This window comes from Dermacentor andersoni, chromosome 7 (genome assembly GCF_023375885.2).
Source record: "Dermacentor andersoni chromosome 7, qqDerAnde1_hic_scaffold, whole genome shotgun sequence".
Classification (NCBI taxonomy): Eukaryota; Metazoa; Arthropoda; class Arachnida; order Ixodida; family Ixodidae; genus Dermacentor; species Dermacentor andersoni.
The window spans coordinates 126281689-126293482 of record NC_092820.1 but is presented as its reverse complement, the minus strand read 5'-3'; the positions used below and the strand labels follow the sequence as shown (position 1 = coordinate 126293482).

At 46.5% G+C, this 11794-nt stretch overlaps 1 long non-coding RNA gene across 1 annotated transcript; it reads right to left on the bottom strand.

Annotated features, from left to right (window-relative positions):
- Window positions 1-3113: 3113 nt before the first annotated feature.
- Window positions 3114-10139, bottom strand: LOC129385377 (uncharacterized). Its single transcript, XR_008612935.2, has 2 exons — window positions 10079-10139; window positions 3114-3608 (listed from the first exon to the last, which is right to left on the bottom strand). It is a non-coding gene; the product is annotated as an uncharacterized lncRNA (long non-coding RNA).
- Between the last annotated feature and the right edge of the window lie 1655 nt (window positions 10140-11794).

Sequence of the window (11794 nt, the reverse complement as noted above, 5' to 3'; positions counted from 1 at the left end):
GCGTAGGTGACAAACAGAACAACCAGGTCCAAATTAGAATGATCAAGTGACACATACACGGCGAGCATGTCACCAAGAGTTCGATTAAAGCGTTCTGTGGTACCGTTAGCCTGTGGTTGATAAGCAGGGCATTTACGATGAACAATAGCACATTCAGCTTTTGAATTTGTTCGATGACTACAGATAAGAAGGCGCGGCCTCTGTCGCTTAAAAGTTCACGTGGACCTCCATGACGAAGGATAAAATGGCGTAATATGAAATTCGCGACCTCCTGCACTGTAGCATTTGTTAGAGCAGCAGTCTCCGCATAACGTGTTAAGTGGTCTACCGCAACAATTATCGACCTGCTGCCGGTAGGAGTCAACGGAAATGGCCCGTAGATATCTATGCCCAGGCAATCAAAGGTTTGGGATGGCCATTGTAAAGGCTGGAGTTCACCGGCGAAGTTGTGCGGTAGCGATTTCTGGCGTTGTCACTACTGGCAAGAACGGACGAAGTTTCCAACGAAATTGTATATTCCCCGCCAGAAATAGCGGCGTCGAAGTCTGTCGCATTTTTTGAAGACTCCCGCCTAGCCACACTGCGGGTAGACGTGGAACGAGGAGCAAAGCTCTGTTCGCGAGATTCTCGGAAGGACGAGTAACCAGGCGCGTACCTCTGGGGCACAGTTGCGTCGATACAGTAGCTGGTCTCAAATCGCAAGATGAGGAACTTGGCGCCGAAGCGTTCGTCACGCTGGAACTTTCGACGTATCCGAGAGAAGGCCGAACGAAGCTGCAGTCCACGGATCAATATGCTGTGGAGCAGCGATAGTGTCAAAGTCCAGAGAGGACAATGTGCACTCGCAGGAGGAGTCGTGACTGGCCTTCAGGGAAAGCGGTGATTGGGATAGCGCGTCAGCGTCGGAGTGCTTTCGCCCGTAACGGTAAACCATGAGCACAGCGTTGCCATCTGGTGAAATTGGCCACCAGATTTCGGAAATCTGGTGAAAATGTAGAGCTCCTGGTGGCCAGGGCACCAAACTACTACACCAGACAAAATCTGGGGATATCTGGGGAAAACCACTCTACCGAAAACTGTCTACCCGCGCTGCTCATCCAAACATTTACCACTAGGTAGCGCCTGCGGCCGCCACGATTCTAAGGCCTATATTTGTATTTGTTTATTTCTCATGAAATCCCTGTGTTGCTGCGCTACTGCTAGGGTACAGTGAACTATATAAAGCTTACTGTAGCTAAGGTTTGTGCTAGCGTGTGATGGGCTAGTGCTAGGTTTCAACGCACGTATAGTTATAAGTCGTTTCAATAGACGGCACCGGCTGTTCTAGTGGAGGAATGAATTTACCGTGGGAAGCACGGGAAGAGAAAGGCCGGGCCACCGGCAATGCGTCAAGTGGCCAGCCAACACACATGCTGACGCTCCACTCGTTTCGCTGTCACAAAAATCTGTTGCGCAGGCCGTCTTCGACGGAAACTTCCTGAGGATTCTGCAACATTCTGGGCTAGAATTTTCAAGTTTAAAAATGCCATGGGGGAAAAGCCCTACCAGGAACTTGCATTGTATGCACTGGCATGTCTTTCTTGCCCAGTGTCGAATGAAGTGGTGGAGCGTGTCTTCAGTCAGGTCACGTGTGTTAAGACGAAGTACAGGAACAAGATGTCGCTGAAAACTTTGGATTCCATTGCACGAATTCGCACAACGTTGGCCTCCAGAGAGGGGTGTTGCGTGAAGTTCACTATCACAGACGATATGCGACGCAGGTTTCGTTCAGGCGTCTACGATGCTCCAAGGGATAATTAAAGGCTTCTCATCGTGATTTTCTCATCAGCAACCTCATCTCATCAACTTCTCATCAGCAACCTCCCAAGTTATCTGTACTTGACAATGGCTGTAGAACTCGGGATAAGAGAGCCAGTGATAGATTTTCAGCTGCTAGGTGCTTTCCAGAATTGTACTTTTGTATGATGCCTCAATCACTTATGCAGCCAGGTGTCTGTACCAGCTCAAAGGGCCTAATGAACAGAGCTTATGATGAGGCTCTGTTTATGAAGGAGTGGTATGATAGATAAGCATGAACGCGCAATATGGTTAGTTGTGGGTCCGAGGTGCCGATGTGAGAAATGCCTAGCCGCAGATACAAGGAGTCGACCCTCGATACGCTTATTCGCGCAGTCCCAGGTGCCGACGCAGGAAATGGCTGGTCGCGGGATAGGGGAGCCGACACTCGACGCACATATTCGTGCCGTCTGAGGTGCCGATGCACAAAATCCTTAGGCGAGGGTCCGAGAAATCCGCACGTGCTGTGCTTGATTGGAGAGTCGAAGACTCCCTAGGCGCGAAATGCTTCGCCGCGTGTCCGAGGATTGTGTGCGCGATGTGCTTCGTCACGAATTCCGAAACACCGAGTGCTGAAAGGCTTAGCCGCATGTCCCAGGATTCTGCGCGTGAACCTTGGCCGCGAAATCCGCGTCGCCGATGCTCGGAATACTTAGCCACGAGTCTGAAGCTTCCACAAGCACAGGAATTGGCCACGCTACTGCAATGCCCGCTGAGCACCCATTTTGACACGTCGAGATTACGACGAGCGGAGGCGTCCAGACTCGCGACGTGCAAAGACCCCAGCAGACGACGCGAGCGCCGGACCAATGGCGAACCGCGCTGGAGTCACGTGGCGGGTGCGGCCAATCGCAGACTCCGGCACAACCTTCAATGATTTGCTTTCTGTGCGCTTGTTTCTGTATAGAGGAGACAGCTGAAGTGGCATATTTTAAGAGGGAGAAATGCGCTTTCCAACGAGACCAAGATGGCGGCGCTCCGTCGCGCTGTTCCGCAGATACCGGGGCTTGAAAAACACTGTTCTTTCTTAATTTCTGTGAGACTTTTCGTTACATTAGCTCATAAAACGGAAGTTTATAGCAATTCTAATTGGTTTACAGTGATGATATTTGAGTATCAAATAGAACAAGGGTTAAAGAAACTGAAAATGTGATTTTCAAAAAATCGGTTGTTTGGCAATTTTTCGCGATGCGAAAGCCGCGTGCCCCCTTAAATGAAACAAGACTAATAATTCACGGACGGCCACCACCATGGCGCAGTTTAAGAAGCTACCGGCATATGACATGTCGATGTAATTGAGGCAATAAGGAAAAAGAGGACACCTTATTGCATACAGAGAGAGCACAAGAGCAAAACACAAACAATACCAAGCACGCAAGTGTGTGCTTTTTGGTCTCATCTCTCACACAAGCAGTGATCCTTGAGCTCACCTTGTCCACCACAGTTTTTTTTTTTTTTTGACACCAAACTATAGCCCTTACAGTTCCAGGATAAATGACTCAATCCTTAGCTCCATAGACCACGACTATTCACCCTACACATAATTTTTTGCTTGTGCTCCTCCCATTCACTGCGGAGCGCGAACAAAAGTGTCATGAATGGCCTCCAGGACGGCTTCACTATGGTAGTAGGGCAGCATCAATTCGGTCTCTGATAGCCCTTGGTCGTGCGAACTTTTGGATGGTGCATGTCGCGTCAAAGTCGTCCATCTCAACGTTGTACGCAGCAACGCCGGTGTAGTTCTTGGGCAGTATGTCGAGCCTTGACTGAGCCTGCGTGGAATGACACGTGGTTGTAATTCGTGGGAGAGAAATACGCCCATTTGACGAATCCTCACTGAATATTCAATACTAGTTCAACACACGGCCGGTTCCTGGTGCGCTCCTACCCTGATCGCAACTATGCGGAGCGCGGTCTAGGTTAGTGCCAGAGAATGCACGCAAAAGGTGCAAGTTTAAGCAGCTTGCCATTGCAATATATGAGGCTGGAAAGCGAAACATGTTGTCACTTTCGATTTTCGACAAATATACTAGATGATCTAATGGCACGCCCGCCGTGGTAGGTACCGGGACAGGAACTGAAGTTAAAGTAACCACGTGACCCGAAATCGTGTCAAGCCTCTCAGCTGGGATAGCAGGTGTGCATCCATCATGTGTAAAACAGCACAGAAGGGATGAGGACAAATGTGCGTGGCCTTTTGCGTGGCTTTTCACATTACGGACCAGAACTTGACCATTTGAGTCGCAGACACCTGCCTAAGCAGAGAGGAGCTTGTGCCTGTGAATGTTCTCAGCCGGAAATGCGGTGCTCTGATAGAATAAGCAGAATGCATTACGAACCCTCGAATTCGTCCACTGAAATGTAACGTGCTCGACGAGCGCGCTTTGGTTGTTCGAAATGGACGAACGGAAGGGGCGTTTGTCATATAGCAGGTAACAGACATACATTCTCATGTTGGTTCTACATCAAGGGCGTGATCACGTAAATGAATTCTGAACTACTTCTGTTCCAATCCGTCAATGTGCTTTCTATGATAGGTGACGCATTTTTCAGGCCGCACCCACATGCCTTTCACGCGACAGCTCGAAGACCACATATACTCCCCACTCTATATGATTTGAACCCACTGACCACATAAAATTTAGCTGGAGGAACGAGAACTAATTATTTCGGATTATAGGTTTTTTTCCGCCATAACAAAACTGCGAATCCTCACAAGTCAAACTGACGTGCATGCATTAAAGATGAATCATTATCCCGTACGGAACTGAATTGGTTTCGAAATAGCTGGAGACTGCCCAGTTCGAAAAGGAATAGAATAAGGTTGCCCGCTAATCCATCTGGCACTCGCTGCTCGAAGCTGCAGTGGAAATTGAATTTATTTGCGTGTAATATTTTGTTTATTACATTATATCGTTGTGGAGCCCCTTGAGTACATAAGCCGCATAGCTCTGCCAAACGTCTTTATTGGGGATCTGTTTTAGTAGCATTTTTCGCCTCTGGTTGCAGGCCGCCGTGATTTTAGACCCGCCACCGCAAGCTAAAGAATGGGAAGCAGACCAATCGAAGCCGCCGGCCGCACACTTCCTGAATCGGTCATATACTTTCACTACGCTAGTTTGACCCACAAAAACCCTCTCCAATTCTGCGCAATTATTTAACAAAAACCAATCAGAGTAGCAAATGCAAATAGTTGCGAATGCAAACAATAATTATCTCCTATAAACAAGGAGAGCATTTGACTGGACTCATCAAACAACACTGCGGGTCACCGCACGATGCTCGCATGGGCAGGTAGGTAAATTTTATCACAATACTTTCAGCAGATTGCAATATATTTACGTTACAGGGCTCCAGGAATGGATCAGCAGCGAGAAAAACAGGCGAAAGGAAGCAGTGATTCTGCATGCGTTTTGTCTTCCTAAAGTTTACTGCGCTACTTTATTATTCTAAACTCGCAATACTTGTGCTTTAATGAACCATAAACTTTAGCCAAGCGTCCTGAAGGGTCACTCTTGTGGGGTGGGCACTGCGCGATCCACAACTCTAAGACGTGGAAGCAGCGTTGCGAATTTCACGACGAGGCATCAGGGTGACTCCGGCTGCTCGAATATTTTCGCTTCCGAGCACGAAGTCACCGGTTCGATACCCGCAATTGGCGGCGCAAGATTTATGGCGTGAGAACTACGGTTGCGTGAACGTTCAGCAAATGGTATGTTTTTTTCTCCCTGTGGGCACGATATGACGAGTTAACTACGGTATGCGTGAACTTTAATCTTGCATTGTGGTGAAGTGCTGGCAGAGGGCTAGAAAATTGAGCGTAGGAATCTTAGAAGAGTTCCTAGGATATCTATGAGACATACAATATGCGCCTTGCCTCGATATCAGGTTAGTATTGTTCATAAAATTGTTGAGAAATGGGTTCCAATCTATAGATGAGTGTTAAGCGGTAACGCATGATAAGGTTTTGTTTAAACTTATTTTATTCTGGAATCACAGCAAGAGCTTCTGCGACGTCTCTCATTGCAACAATGTTTGCAAAGGGGCATGCCACCCGATAAGGTGCCAGTTTTCAATTTCATCGAAACGATGGAGGGAAGAAAAAAACAGAAATATTCATGGAAAGAGCTCAGTCCCTGGGGCCTTAAGCTTAATGTCCTGAGGCCTTAAGCTTAATACCTGACGCCTTAATACATGAGGACTTAAGGTTAATATCAGGAACAACTACAATGTACCGAGTAAGTATATGTGGAACGCAGAAATGCTATACTAAAAAAAGACGGCAAATTATTATTAATGGCGGTTTATCCTACCCATTCTTTGAAAGAAAATTTACATTTAGTTCTGCACCATGTAGAAAAAACTGGTGAAACATCGTAACCTTATTCAAAATTTACAAATTCACAATACTACCAAACTAGCTTCCGCAGCTATATAACTGAATGTGTTGGATAATCTTTAGCGAACATCGTATGATATATTAGATTGTTCACCGTATAGTCGAAATTGTGAGAAAACGCTTACACAAAGCTTTTGAATATATGCTGCTATGAAACAATTGGAATACTTGAATGCGAACTATAATATATCTGTTTTCCTTATTTTAAATATATCAATGACAGCACCTTACAGAATTCGTATTTCACACTTATTCTTATTTCTGCGTGAAATGTTTCCAAACATGGGGTTGAAGTTTTCTCAAAGTTTGTCATTTTCATGTATGGTTAAATGGAAACTGCTGGGCGATATTGAATATCTGGTTCCTGCTGCTGTTATATTTAAAATATTCCTTTAAATTCAGCGAACAACGCAAAATTTCAGTGATTGCCGAAAAACTCTAAAGAGCCTTGAATAGGTCCTAAACCCCCTTTCGGCGTCGGCGAAAAAACAAAGGTCGCGCATAGCGTACGCTGCACCGAATCTCTCAATCGAATTTCGTCGTCGTGTGCGGCACATGAAGCTAGCAAGCAAAGTGCGAAAAAGATTGCTTCGCAACCTTTTTCTGTATCACTTTCTTTTCAACAGAATCCTTCACCTAACTCTTTTGGGGCTACCATTTCTTATTTTAGGCTCACAGGCCTAAAATGATTCCCTTTGGCGGCTGCTATTGGCGGCCAATAGATGGATCAGTGCCGTTCTTTCTACTTTTACTGTGTATATTTATTGACGCAATTTAACAAAGAGGCTGAAGAGAAAAAATGAGTTTCAAATTTTGATAGGAATCGCGTACTTCCGAAAGTACGACTATCGTAGCACATATTGTGCAACAGAATGTTGTATCGGGAGTTTTTCATGATGCTCTACAATTTTCTAATTGACACTTTTCATTTAATTGTAATATTTGAGAAGTGGATTGATTAATTACCAATAAATATGTATTTAGGCGGATTGCAAGAAATAATAGGAGTTTCTCCAAGCGACGGCCGACAACATTACTTTCGTGCTGTTTAGCTATCTGGCATTTCCACGTATATTAATCATCATGCATGAGAGTTGGAGCAGCCTGTACATTTCAATAAGTTTGTCCCTCTTAGAGTGCAAAACTGTGATATGAATTTTTCCTTCTGAGTGACATATTTGTAAACTAGGTACTTGAGCTGTTCCTTTATTTAGGAAATATTGGGAATCGTTATCGCCGCATTGATGAGAAATAAATGTCAGTTTCTAGAGTTAGCAGACAAATTTTATGAAAATTAATATGAACTAGTTATTCGTGAAGTGCTTGCTTAGAAAAACACTTCTCCTTTGCCACATGCGTTACACAGGTGCATCAGAGTTACAGCTTCCTCACACGCGCAACTGTCTTCAATGTAAGAGGAAACGTTAAAACAGGTGTTATAATAACGCTACGGCATTTCAGATATGTTCCCAGTGAATGACCAAAAACAATGTAAATTTACGTAAATATGAGTAATGATGCAGGTAGGATACGTTATTTTTTTTTTTTTGTCTATCTGGGGAGATAGCCGGACCCTAAATCTGATAACTTTCTGAGGCATTCTACAAAAATTGGCACGCGCGTAGTGTCGCAGGAATGGTCGCACGTTCCTAACTGCCAAAGTTGTTTACGTCTATTCTTGCACATGCGCAGTAGTTCAAGATGTCGGTGCGGCAAGACTACATACCCGCAGTTCGAGGAAGAGGCAGAAAAGTAAAGCTCGCTTTGACGAAACTCGGCCGAACCCCTGTCGCTAAGAACATTGACGTTAATGCGATCAGCTTGGAAGCAATGTGTCAACACGTCGTATTGCAAACGTTGAAACGAGCTACGTATGAAGCGTGCATGCAGCCACGCTGCTCTCTCGCGCTCCCACATAAACACGCTGCGTCGTCCAGCGCTGCCGCAGCAAAGTCCACGCGTGTCGAGTTTGTGGATGTCTATTGAGACAAAGTTGTCCGAATCTATATGACGGGTGCTTGACTCCGCCCACCACGACACATGCATCAAATATTTTTGTCATTCAAGATGGACGCAGTGGCACAGCTACAGCGACCCCAGTTCGCGTCACAGTCGATCATTGAAGAGTGGCACAAACCTAGTTGCACATAACTACAGAACATCTTGAAGGGGCAGCGCAATAAGACGATGACAGATGGCAGGAACACACAGGACAGCGCTGAACTCACAACTAACGTTATTCGAAGGCATACACACACTTACGTACACAACCCAGAGCCCCGTGCTCTCCCATCATTATCAGTGCGCAGGCAAAAAACACGCGAAACCATTTAATCTAATGCTACGCAATGAGGTGGCTTAAAAATTCAAATTCACCCTCATGCAAATTTAACGGTGGCATGCTTACACAACGCGACCCTTTTTCCTGATATAGAAGGCCTCAATAACCTCCCTCGTGGTCTGATTTTTATGCACGGGAAGTATTGTGGTGTTTTTATATATGGGAGTGCACCCATGTTCAGAGCAATGCCGCGCGACATGCGAGTAGGCATTACCCGTTAGTGAGCGCCTATGCTCAGACAATCTAATGTTCAGAGTTCGGCGCCGCCTTAGAAAAGTTAGCTACAAAGTTGCCTCAGCTGAAACTTGGCATCGTATCCGCAGATCGCTTAATTATGACGTCGATCACGTCGTCGCGATGAAGCCTTATCACTTGCGTTGACCGAAATCTTCAAACATTTTGGTGTTCTGCAAGCAACTAGGATCATTTATTTTCTTGTTTTTGTTTGTTCACTGCTTGCTGCTTTACCCGCCACTACAATTTTCCTGGCTGAGTTCATCCCCATCCTTTTGCGCCAGAGAATAGAGACGATGCCGTTTTTGTCGGGAGGGGATAATAACACGCTCTATTCTACGACTGCAGACGACGAGGACGAATAATTAGTGGTTGCTTCTACGGAATAGTAGAAAGCCGTACACTCCCATATGACTGGTTTGTCGTTTTCTCTCGTAGCATTACAGGTTATTATGACGGGCTTCCTCACGGTAGTGAATGCGTAATTGAAATGTAGCCCATCCACGGCATCAGACAGCCTGAAAGATATTTTAAGATATGAGGTATTACGGGCTAAAACCATATATGATTATGAGGCACGACGTATTGGAGGACTCCGGAAATTTCGACCACCTGGGCTTCTCTTACGTGCACCTAAGTATAAGTACACGGGTGTTTTCGCATTTCGCCCCCAGCGAAATGCGGCCGCCACGGCCAGGATTTGATCCCGCGACCTCGTGTTAGCAGCCCAACACCATAGCCTCTAAGCAACCATGGCGGGTAGCCTGAAAGTTGGCGTAAAATGGCTTAACTTATGAGCGACACATGCGCAATGTATCATTCCCATGACCCAATTTGGGCCGACGCTTGCGTTCGAAACCGTTTCGCTTATCATAAAGCCGGCCGATCATCTAACCCTTAAGCCATGGACCACCCAGTCACCTAAGCATGCGGGAAAACGCTTAAATGCACAGACAGGCGAATATACAGCCCCCGGAGAGTGAATAAAGTTTCGTAAGAACGCTAATCACTTTAAAATGCTGATCGTTCACCGCCTGGCCAAAAGATTCGCAGAAGAATTGACACCCATGGCCGGAAGCCTCGGTGCGTAACCGTAACCAATAGGTGTTGCGCTTTAATTAGAGCCTATGTATAGAATACGCGCCGTTCGGCGGCATTAATTAGAGCCTATGTATAGAATACGCGCCGTTCGGCGGCAGTAATGCTTGCGCCGAAATAGCGCAAGCGATATAAGAACGGTGAAGTCACGGATTGTAGACCTCACTTACCCATGGTTGCAGCGGGCCGAGCCGAACCGCTCCGCTGCTTTGTCTTCTTCTTTTGTCAAGGCCTCGCGCCTGCTGAGACCTAAATGATGATTGCTTGGGAAATGACTCAAACCCACTGCGGGGCATAGGTAAGGGATGTGCTGGTAATACGATAAGTAAACAAAAGGCGCAAATGAAAATACAAAATAGGGCGGGCATAAGCCAAATAAACTCCACTGGTCTGAGTAGGCGTAAGCACTGTGAAAGTTCCTCATCTCCACGCAGACCGGTGTCATTATCAGCGTTATGGAACTTCATGCGACCAGCATAAACCCTTATCAACTCTCGTCGCTCTTTCGCTCATGACATTCAATAGCAAACACGACAATACAGGTTTGTGTCGCAGATGTCGCCGTTCTTTAAGTGTAGCCTGTTTTTGTGGGCACAGGCTCGCCCAATAAAATTTAGTTTCACTTTTCACAGTATTGCTACTCCCTTCTTCATACATCACTCCACCTGACAATATGTATGATGGTAGTACAGAATGCGCCTATTTGTATACTGGATAATGAGATACTCGGCTCTACATTGCTCGGTCCTTTATGAATGCCGTGGGCTTCCAATAAAAGTGTTGCGTGATTCACATTTTTCTGCCGGCTCACGTTTCGGTGAAACAAAATAGCCGCCGGCCATGGCGTGCTGGGGCGCTATTCTGGACCTTCCGCCATTTTCTTCGATGCGTGACGTATACGCGACGAGAATAAAATGGCGCCGATGGCCCCATTTCGCTTTCCTAACGTGACGCTAACTTGACGTTTTGACTACGAAACTCACATGAAGGCACTGGACGCAAGGTTTCCCGCAAAGATTATCCCGTCGAAAACGCTTCTCGCTTCTGTCGCCTGTTGTGTACAAGCCGTCGTCTGCTTCATTAGCTAGGATGCGTGTACCCAGGAAACGGAATGAGTCATCGTACATTGGCGCCAACGCGCTTGTTTTCTACCTCGAGGAAACGTACGCGACCGACCGTGGCGACGAGCACACGTTCTAGGCCGTGTAATCGCTATCTCGCAAAACGCAAGTCACTCAGCCCGACTCGCATAGCTGAGAAACGCCCGAATATTGCCGATAGCGTCGCGCGCGCAAGAGATATCCGGTAGCGCGACGCAAGCGCCGGCGCTGCCGTCTCTTGTTCAGTTCGCTGGTTACTCGGACCGCGGGAGGAACCTTCAAGGCGCCGCCTTGCGTACATTCCTTTTTATAAATAAAAAATACGCCGTCGTCATAACTTTTCATTGTGGAAAAAGGCATCAATCTTGATTCCAATACAAACGCCGCAGTGAGAAGCGGACAACGTTGCGAAACATTTGCTATGTTAAACCAATATTATTTCATACACTCTCTAAGAAGAGATTACACCCTTTGGCGTGCCCCTTCTGCCACACAACGATAATCGTCATCTGCCTTGATGCGTTTCGTTTCGTTATCGCTGCGAGCCCGGAACTTTCCGGTAACGAACGGCACGCGCGTTATCAGCATAGAACAGTTTACACCCTTTGGAGTGCCCCTTCTGATAACGCGCGTGCCGTTCGTTACCGGAAAGTTCCGGGCTCGCAGCGATAACGAAAGAAAACGCATCAAGGCAGATGACGATTATTGTTGTGTGGCAGAAGGGGCACGCCAAAGGGTGTAATCTCTTCTTAGAGTGCAAACGCATTCTTTTGAAAAAAATGAAGG